Below are 10440 nucleotides of genomic sequence, written 5' to 3' on the forward strand. Positions count from 1 at the left end.
TTCCGTAATAGGTATTTTCCAAGTCTATTCTTTTTCATTTTCATTTTATTCTTCCTCTCTCCAGAGTTTTTTTTATCTTGGAAGGAGATTCACTCATTTTCTGTGCATTTTTTGCCATAAGGGCATAAGTGTTGCCATAATGGGAAAGGCCAAGAGTCCCCATCCTGTTTTCAGATGGGGTCAATCCAGATTGCAAATACCACATTCATATCTTGTGAGTGTGCATCTGTTCATCTCTGTACATCTCAGTGAGGAAGGAGGCATGACATGATACGAGGTTTGGGGAGATCCAGTAAAATTAAAGGCCAGTGTGTCTCAGTCCACGCTCAACATATGGTGATCCTTTCATTTTCATTCTATATGTCCTCATTCCAGACCTTCCTTTCAATTGGAAGGGGATTCTTTCACTTCCTGTGCATTTTTGCTATTAGTATATGAGTATGGTCATACGGGGAAAGTCTAAGAGTCCATTAAGCCCAGCATCCTGTTTTCAGTTGTGGTCAATCCAGGTTGCAAGTACCACATTCATTTCTTATGGATGTGGGTCGGTACATCTTAGTACATCTCAGTATAGGAGGAGTAATGTCCGTGATACGAGGATGATAAGGTCCTCATTACCAGTTTTCTTGCCCTGCTCTTCGGTCTCGTGTCGGCTCCGCGCACTTTTTTCTTAAGCTATGGTCGTAGTAGCAGCGGCGCTCATGAAACTACGTCTCGTCGTTTCATCCTTTCCATAGATGTCTGGTTCATTACAGACAGTCTTATTGGCAGAGTTGTCAGGTCAAGCAACGGGTGGTGCATTTCGGGCACACCCTAGGTTATGGGGTGCATGTAGCCAGGTCTCTCATTTGAGCTCTCTTTTGAGCTCTCGTGTGATCTCATTAGATTTCATAGCATGTTTCTATTTTTTCTCTCTTTGTTTAGTCAAGTTGGCGCAGACTGTTTTTGTCTTCTCTACAAGCGTCCCGCTTTCTGTTTTCTCTGGATGTTCTTGGGCCTTCGGCCATTACCTTGCTCTATTTTGCAGAGTAAAATTTTACTTTCTAGCTCCCAAGAAGGAATTTTTTCTTCATTCGCTTTGGAGTCTCGGTAGTCTTTTTTGGGCAGCTTTTCACTCTGTCAATTTCGTGACCATTGAAAAAAACAAAAAACAAAGAGTTCTCAGTGGATAGTACCTTAAGGGGAGGTCCCAGTTCTACAACTATTTCTTTTCGCTCTGACCTTCCATGTGCCTCGCTTACTCTCTTGCTAAAAAGACTTGTCAGCGGCAGAGATAGATGCCCTCTCGTATCCAGATATTTATCTCTGATGGAATCCCTCCGCTCAGTTGGCCTCTGTATTCTCACTAGTGGTCTGGTGGTTGAGATTGAGCATTCTTCCTGCAGGTATGCCGGGAGCATATACACAGTGACCAGTTTTTTGATGGCTGCATCTGTGAAAATATATATGTATATTTATAGTTCTACTACATAAGTACATATGTAATTCCACACTGAGAAAAGCTCAAAGGTCCTATTGAGCCCACCTTTCTGTCCATGGCCAATCCAGACCATGAGCACCTGGCTAGATTCCTAAACGTGGAACTGTGTAGTGTTTTATGGACTTCTATATGTTTCTAACAGATGAAAGGTACTAACAAGTGTCTACTGTTGATTTATTCCCGTTTTCACTAATTGGGGTCTTCGACAAGAGTCTCAGGTGATTGGCTTGCAGAGGCAACAGCTACAGATGATTCTTTCTCTCTCAGTTGAATTGCGCTCTGAGATATGTTTTTTTTTTTTTTTTTTTTTTCCATGTTTGGTAACTGCAGCGGCTGTCAGTTTATTTGGACCTTCAGTCTAGTTTGCAGCAAGGATTTAGGTACCTTCTTCTTCTGCATAGTATTTAACTGCATTCTTGTTTTTACCTATTTAGCTTCTAGTGATCAGGTACTTTTTCACTGACAGGCTTTACATACTTCCAATCTGTTGCTAGGTCAGCAATAGTCTACAATATATGGAGTATTGTACTTCAGGATTTCGGTTTCCACTTTCTCAGCTGAGGTAGATTCATTGCAGTTTTTTGTTGCCAGGCGGCTCTGCTTCTACCTTTGTTATCTTTCCTTCAGTCGTTTTTTCTCGAGTCTCTCTGTCCTTTGCGCTGCACTGATAGTGCGGTAGGGGACAATATATAGCGGCCACTTGGTAGGGGACAATGTTCAGCGTCGCTTGGACTTTTCAGCTTCAGCTTTTTTGCTTTGTAGTCATTCTATTTAGTTTATTGGCGGTTCTTGGATCGTCAAGCTTTGGCTTCGTATTCATCCTAGTTTGGGTGTCTTCAGGGACTCTACCACATTCTCAATGTCTGTCCCTCCCGTAAGATTACTGCTTTGGTACTTCCCAACAGTCCAATCCTGGTCCGGTCCGGAGGGATGATAAGGAAGGAGAAATTAGATCTTACCTGCTAATTTGCTTTCCTTTAGTCCCTCCGGACCGGACCAGGCCCCTCCCATGTTCTATCAACTCTTTAGATTCTTTTATTAAGTTTGGAAGTGTATTCGTTCCTTTACCACACGTGGAATGTTTAAAAAACAAAAACAAAAAAAAAAACAAAAAAGACTTTGCGTGGTCCATACCACTTCTCTGGTGGTTGCTGGTGAGCTCGGTTGCTGGAATATATATAAAACCTTAATGGGTCACACCACTTCTCTGGTGAGAGTTGCAGGTGAGTTCAGTTGCTGGAATATATATAAAGCCTTAAATATGTCATACCACTTCTCTGGTGAGAGTTGCTGGTGAGTTCAGTTGCTGGAATATATATAAAGCCTTAAATATGTCATACCACTTCTCTGCCGAGAGTTGCTGGTGAGCTCAGTTGCTGGAATATATATATATAAAACCTTAATGGGTCATACCACTTCTTTGGTGAGAGTTGCTGGTGAGCTCAGTTGATGGAATATATATGAAACCTTAAGTGAGTCATACCACTTCTCTGGTGAGAGTTACTGGTGAGCTCTAATATGAATGGGCCATGCCACTTCTCTGGTGAGAGTTGCTGGTGAGCTCTAATATGAATGGGCCATGCCACTTCTCTGGTGAGAGTTGCTGGCGAGCTCTAATACAAATGGGCCATACCACTTCTCTGGTGAGAGTTGCTGGTGAGCTCTAGTACTCGGTTTTGCCGAGGAATTTGTGGCTGCTAGGATTCCATACGGCACAGAATTTCTTTCTTTCTTTCCTGCTTTGTTATTCAAATACTGAGGCTAAGGTCACATGGCCAGGGCTCCTATTGGCTCTCTAGAGTCAGAGTTTTTTCTCAGTCTCCACCTGCTGGTAGGCGGGCACAACCCAACAGTCCAATCCTGGTCCGGTCCGGAGGGACTAAAGGAAAGCAAATTAGCAGGTAAGATCTAATTTCTCCTTTCTACCTGTTCTATTTGGGGGTGGAATGCTTTTCTAACCCCTCTAGGAATAACATGGAGTCTCCAAGAATAAAGTCAGTCTCTAGGATCATGCACAAAATTCAAATGGCATTCTCAAACAGATTATCTCTGATGATAAGAGCTATAAGGAGTCGCATAGATGGGTTTTGTTTGGCTCTTTCTCGTGTCAGTGCAAAGAACTTTTCAGAACTTACTAGCAAAATTTTTCAACATACATCCCAAACACATAGTCCTGGACACAAACACGGGCTACGACATTATAGCATGAAAATGAAACCTCCAAGCATAGGTTCATCTAATGAGAGCAACCCCATGTGAGGGTGCCAACTAACAATGGGATTGCTACAAGAAACCATGCTACAGTGAAATCATTGTACACGTGGAGGATAATTTTATAACAGGACACTTATGTAAGCAGTCCAAAAAATGTTTATTTTAAGCCTACTTTATAGGCACCCAGAACCCAGTAATGTAAAAATGCTTATGCACAAATTGTAAATGATTGCATAGATTCTACATGCATACTGTCATGGCCACCTCTGCTTTACCCCTGGGAATGCCTACATGCAGATTGCAAAAAAATAGCCATACTCTTTCCGTGCACCTACTGTTTACATGTAAATGCAGTTGTGCAAGTTTTTTAAATCCCTTTTCTGCATGCAGAAAAATCTTTTTAAAATTACCCCTAAAGAGGCTTTCTAGTTTCTGTGGGTCATGCACTGCATATGGAAGTGTGTGTCTTACACTGTGACTTTCTCTCTGCTGATCTTGCAATACAGGCAGCAGTATCCATCTCAATCTGTTCTCTTTCTACAGGTCCTACAGTGTATGTATCTGTATCAGACTCAGGTTTCTCTGATGTTCCAGTGCAGTAGTGATCCTGCAACAGTACAGATCCAGCAGAGGATGAGAAGCAGGTCTTTGCGAAACCTGTGCTCTCTGTCCTCTCTCTTGCTTTCACCACTCCGGTAAGTCCTGTCATACAGCATTCTCAACCTCCCCTATAGTTTTTTTTTCCATTCTCTCACTGTTCCTGCAGTTGTCTTATTCTCTATTCATATGTGTGTGTGTTTCTCTACCTTTGTATTATTTTCTGTCATTTTCACTAAATATGTGTGCATGTTTCTTTCTTTTTAACTGTCCCTGTATGTCTCTTTCTATCCCTATTTCTATTTCTGTCTCTTTCCTGGTTTCTTTCTGTGTGTCTTTTTCATTGCTATTTCTTTTTCTTTTAATATCCCTCTCTGTCTGTTCCCCCTGTCTTTGTGTCTCTCTTCCTTGCATACCTGTAGTCTATCATAGGTCTTTGAGCTCAGACATGGAATCCTGACTTGTTTTCTTAATTTAGTTTTCTCTTGTGTTTAAAGTGACAGCGGCAGTTTCGTGATGCACTGATTGCTTTTTTAAATTTCTTTTTCTTAATTATTCCTTAAGGTGGTGTAATTTCTTTGCATATTGCATGTATGTATAATTTAGAAATTATACATTACACTTCTACAGTCTATGCCCTAAAAATGGTAAGGATAAATCAAGATCAGGTATACATATGATGTATTACTTCATACCATATACAGTGAGTTTATCTTATTGAGCAGACTGGATGGACTATACAGGTCTTCATCTGCCGTCATCTACTATGTTATTGTATATTAATAATAATAATTTTAAAAAGCCATGGTATCCTGATTGGAATCTAATTGAAGTTGTCTGGCAGATTACCCATGTTTTAATGATAATCTGTATATTGAGGCACTAGAGAAAAAGGCAAATAGCTTCATGTGGTGCAGAGGGCCCAGAAGCACATTTCTGATGTTTAGCCTGCAATGAAGCAACCTAATTTTTAGGCTCATACGTGTAAATCAGATTCTTTGAAAACAAACAGGACAATTATAGTCTTAGATGAACACCATTCAGCTTATTTTCTGGAAGACTTTGGAAGCATTGCATCATATATGCGTGTCTTCCTGCTTACCGCCATCAAAGGGAACCCTATCAGTCTCTTTTTTACCATGGAGCAGCATGGTCACGCCTTTGGGTTTTCTTTCAGATCTTGTCATGAGAAGTTCTGTGGAGAAGTTTGTCTTCGCTTCCTTGCTGGGTTTTTTGCTAGTGTGTGTGTTCTGCTGTTGCGTGGGATCTTAGTACCTGGTAGTTTTCCCTTAATTAGGTTTTTCAGCACTTTTAAAATTTCTTTATTTTCCACAGCCCACTAGGCCCTTTTAGGGACTCAAGTACTCAGTGGGATACATTTTATTCAAGATCGAGCCATTTGATTTTGTTGTGGCTACTTTTCGAGACATGTCCCAGCAGGAAGCTCCCAGTGGCTTTAAGAAGTGTACCATGTCTATCAAAGACACTCATAATTGGTGCCAGCAGTGCTTGGACCCTGAGCATGATTCTGTAAACTCTGTATGCAGATGTCAAGAAGAGGTATCAGAGGTCATGAAAAGCAGCATGAAAGGATGTTTGGAGCCAAGAAATCTGGCCATCGACATCGGTATCAGGAGCATCAGTCTCCGTAACTCTGGGAGCTGCATTGGACACTGAGAATGCATCAACATCAAGGAAATCTGAACCCTTCTCAACACTGAGCATCAGTAGAGACTTTCGATCGGGCATCCCCGATCCCTCCCCTCCCCCGCCCCAAGGAGCAGGAAAGATTTGTTCTTATCCTCATTGGCACCAAGGATGCCAGTGTGGTGTGTTGGATGGAGGCCAAGAAACATTAATGTTTCTCCTCCTCAATGTACCACGCCGAGAGCACTGAGACATTCCAGTTCATTTTCGAAAGTGATCGCCGGCCATCTTCCGACACAAATCAAAAGCCGATTTTGGACGGGTTCAGCTGCTTTCTGTCGCAGGGCTGGCGAAACATCAAGGGGGCGTGTCGGTAGGATAGTGAAGGCGGGATGGGGGCGTGCTCACGAGATGGCTGGCTTCGCCCAATAATGAAAAAAAAAAGCCAGGCTTGTAGAGCATTTCGCCGGCTGTACTTGGTCCCATTTTTTTCACGACCAAGCTTCAAAATGGAGCCCCAACTCACCAAATGACCACCGGAGGGAATCGGGGATGACCTCCCCTTACTCCCCCAGTGGTCACCAACCCCCTCCCACCCAAAAAAAAAACAAAAAAAAACCTTTTTTGCCAGCCTCTATGCCAGCCTCAAATGTCATACCCAGCTCCCTGACAGCAGTATGCAAGTCCCTGGAGCAGTTTTTAGTGGGTGCTGTGCACTTCAGACAGGTGGACCCAGGCCCATCCCCCACCTACCTGTTACACTTGTGGTGGTAAATGGGAGCCCTCCAAACCCCCCCCCAAAACCTACTGTACCCACATGTAGGTGCCCCCCTTCACCCATAAGGGCTATGGTAATGGTGTAGAGTTGTGGGGAGTGGGTTTGGGGGGGATTTGGGGGGCTCAGCACCCAAGGTAAGGGAGCCATGCACCTGGGAGCTATTTTTATATATTTTTTTAAAATTTTTAGAAGTGCCCCCTAGGGTGCCCAGTTGGTGTCCTGGCATGTCAGGGGGACCAGTGTACTACAAATGCTGGCTCCTCCCACAACCAAATGCCTTGGATTTCGCCGGGTTTGAGATCGCCGGCATTATTTTCCATTATGGCCAAAAACCGATGCCGGCCATCTCAAACCCGACGAACTCTGACATTTGGCCGGGCCCAACCGTATTAGCAAAGAAAAAGATGGCCGGCCGTCTTTTTTGAAAATACGGTTGGCTCCGCTCAATTATGGCGCCGGCCCCGAAGATGGCTGGCCAGCTATTTCGCCGGCGCCGTTCGATTGTGCCCCTCATTGTGGTCACTGGCGTGTAGCTCACCCTTCTTGGCATTGGATGGGGCGCAACAGCCTCCAAGGAACTGATACCCAACCCCCTATACACCCCTGGTGTCTCTGAAAGACATAACCACACCCACTGAGTCCCCCCCCCATCTTTGTCGATGACAGCCGTCGAAGAGCAGTTCAAGGGCAGGTTCTAGGAACAGATAAAACACTTCTTTGCTCGGCAAGAAGCTATGGCATCAAGGGCATTGATGCTGAGACTGGAGGTGGTTCAGCCTATCCTGAAGGCCCACACACACTGCCTGAAGGTAGTGTTTTGACATGGAGGTCTTGAGGGACATCAGGGTTGGTGCCTATTGCATCAGTGTTGATCTCCAGCCCTTCAGAGGAGAAAGCTTTCCCAATGCTCCAGAGGTCCCCAGTACCTCAATGCCCCAGGACCAGGCCTGACCCAAAGGTCAGTTGTCTGAGACAAACAGAGACTCAAATGTCTCTAGTGGAGTACTTATGAATCAGATTCAGAGCACTCCTGGGTGTCTGAGGAATATTAGAGGTCTTCATGGAGGAGAGGTCCCTTGGTCTTTCCTTGGACCCCTCTCCAGCACATGATAGGTGGAAGTCTGTCCCAGAGGAGCTCTCATTCTTTGATTTTGTGAGGGAGATGGCCAAGTCTGTCACTTTTCATTTGGAGACTGAATGTGAGACTCTTATACAAAATTCAGTACAGGCTGTAATTCCAAAGGTAGGTAATCAAATACTATACACACTGAAAAACAGCCTAACACAATCACACAGGTAATGTTTAAATTACAAGATAACAGGAATACCCTCAGAATCCAAGGCTCCCGCCAGGGTCTAGCCAACAAAACACCGTTGTCTTAAGAAAGACTTTGTGTTTGTGACTTAATCTCTTTCATAGGGTATGCTTCCTGTGTTTCAGTTTGAGGATGCCTGCTTCAGGAGTCTCATGATGTTTGTTGTACAAGGGTAGTTAATGTTTCCAAGACAACATGCAAATTTAAATGAGCAAAGTAGATCCAGAGTAGTTAAATGCGCAAACAACTTCTGTCGGCAAAAACCGCACTGAACCGTGGAAAGGGGATATTAGCAGTATACAAGAATTGATTTGATTTGATTTGATTTGGAATCTTGCCACATTTTGGATCTCTGTCCGGCACTTGTAACCTAGACTGGCCACTGTTGGAAAAAGGATACTAGAGTAGATGGACTCCTGGTTTGACCTAGTAAGGCAACTCTTATGCAATTTCCTTCCTAAGGTGGTATCGGAGTTCCATCTTAACAGTCAATTATTCTACCAACATTTTTCCCAAAACCTCATGTCCAAAAAGGTGAAAGGGCACTGCACACTTCAGATTCAAGAGAGCCTTGGCCTTCTATCTGGACTGAACTAAAGCCCAAAGAAAGTCCATCCAGCCTTTTGGTTTCTTTTCACCCAAACAGGTTGGGGGCTGGCACTGACATTCTCTCCTATTGGCTAGTGGACTGCATTTCTAGTGGACGCTGCCTCCTTCTAACCCGGAAGCGTCTCCTCTGCCGCTTCCGGGTTAGAAGGAGGCAGCGTGTATGATTCGCTACCGCTGCTGCTGAGTGCTGAGACGGAGGGAGGTAAATCCCGCAATCGTGGCGGCGGTGGGCAGCGTTTGGGAAGCGCTGCCGTGGGAGGCAAATGCGGGAACGGAGCTCAGCCTGCACTGTAAATTTTTTTGGGGGGGGGGAGAAGAGGGCTCCGGGCGGGCAGGTGGAATCGCAGGACATGGATGGGAGCGGGAGGGGCGAGAGGAGAATCGCTGATGGCTGGAGGGAGGGGACAGGTGAGAAAAGAGAATTACTGGGTATGGTATAGATGGATAGAGGGGGGGCAGGGGCAAGAACAGAATTGCTGGGTTTGGCTGGATAGGGGCAGGGCAGAGAGGAGAATTGCTGGGTATGGATGAATGGAGGGGGGCAGGGGAGGGAAAAGAATTGCTGGGGATGGATGGATGGAGGGGACAAGGGGAGAGAGAAAATTGCTGGGTATGGATGGATAGAGGGGGGCAGGGGAGAGAAAAGAATTGCTAGGTATGGATGGCTGGAGGGGAGAGGAGAGTTGTTGGACATGCGTGGATGGAGGGGAGGAAAGAGGAGATAGGAAGGTTGCTGGACATGTGTGTATGAAGGGGAGGGCAGGGGAGAGGAGGTTTGCTGGACATGGATGGAGGGAAGGACAGGGGAGAGGAGGGTTGCTGGACATGGATGGAAGAGAGGGAAGGGAGAGAGAAGAAATGCTGGACATGGATGGAGGGGATGGAAGAGTGAGGAAGGAGATGAGATGAGGGAAAAGGAAGAGAGGAGAAAAACTGCACATGGAATAGGCAGAAGCTGGATCCACTGGACAGTCAAGTCTGCGGAGGACCCAGCTTTTACTTATGGATATAGAGCAAGAAATGAAGAAGAAAGGAGGAAAGTAAAGAAATAAATGGAAAGGAAGCCCTGGAAACGGAGTTAAGAGGACAGATAGCAGCAGAATCGGATACTGGGCCAGCATGATCAGAAAAACAGTCACCAGACAACAAAGGTAGAAAAAAAAATCATTTTATTTTCATTATAGTGTTTGGAATATGTCCACTTTGAGAATCAGGTGCTCAACATTAAAAGTTTATATTTATTTACTTATTTATGGCATTTTATCCCACATTAAACATGAATTAAATTGGAACCTGCGATCATTTAATTTTTTTTTCCTGGAGAGAGTAATGCATTGCCCCCCCTCCCAGGCTCTCTCCCCGGCTATAGCCAGCTCTGCAATTTTGAGGGGAGGTGCACAGGTGGACAGGGGGGGGGGGGGTGTGCAGAGGTGGACCGGGGAGAGAGCCTGTTGTTAAACATTTACCAGTACACCACTGTCTAGTGCCCACCCATCCAACCTGTTGGCCCACCCAAAAATTGACTTCTGGCTACGCCACTGCTCTGAAGGTGTAAATGTGAGCCTTTATTCTATGGGCTCAATTTTCAGCCTGCAGGAGGTAGACCGCATAAGTGCTGCGATTTGTGCTGACCCTGCATATTGAATGCTGGGCCATTTCCAGTGACTGGTTGAATATCCGGTTTATTTTTTGGCCATCTCAGACTTAACCAGCTCTGTCATTACTGAGCACTAGCCAGTTAAGTTTATAGCGGCCAAAGATAGGACTGCTATTTAGGTGGTCCGATTTGGCCGCTAAAC

The 10440-nt window shown here is 44.9% G+C and overlaps 1 pseudogene; it reads left to right on the plus strand.

Moving 5' to 3' along the window:
- Positions 1-8737: 8737 nt before the first annotated feature.
- On the plus strand, positions 8738-8807 carry LOC115475239 (annotated as a pseudogene).
- The last annotated feature ends 1633 nt before the right edge of the window (positions 8808-10440 follow it).

Source organism: Microcaecilia unicolor, chromosome 7 (assembly GCF_901765095.1).
Source record: "Microcaecilia unicolor chromosome 7, aMicUni1.1, whole genome shotgun sequence".
Taxonomy (NCBI): Eukaryota; Metazoa; Chordata; class Amphibia; order Gymnophiona; family Siphonopidae; genus Microcaecilia; species Microcaecilia unicolor.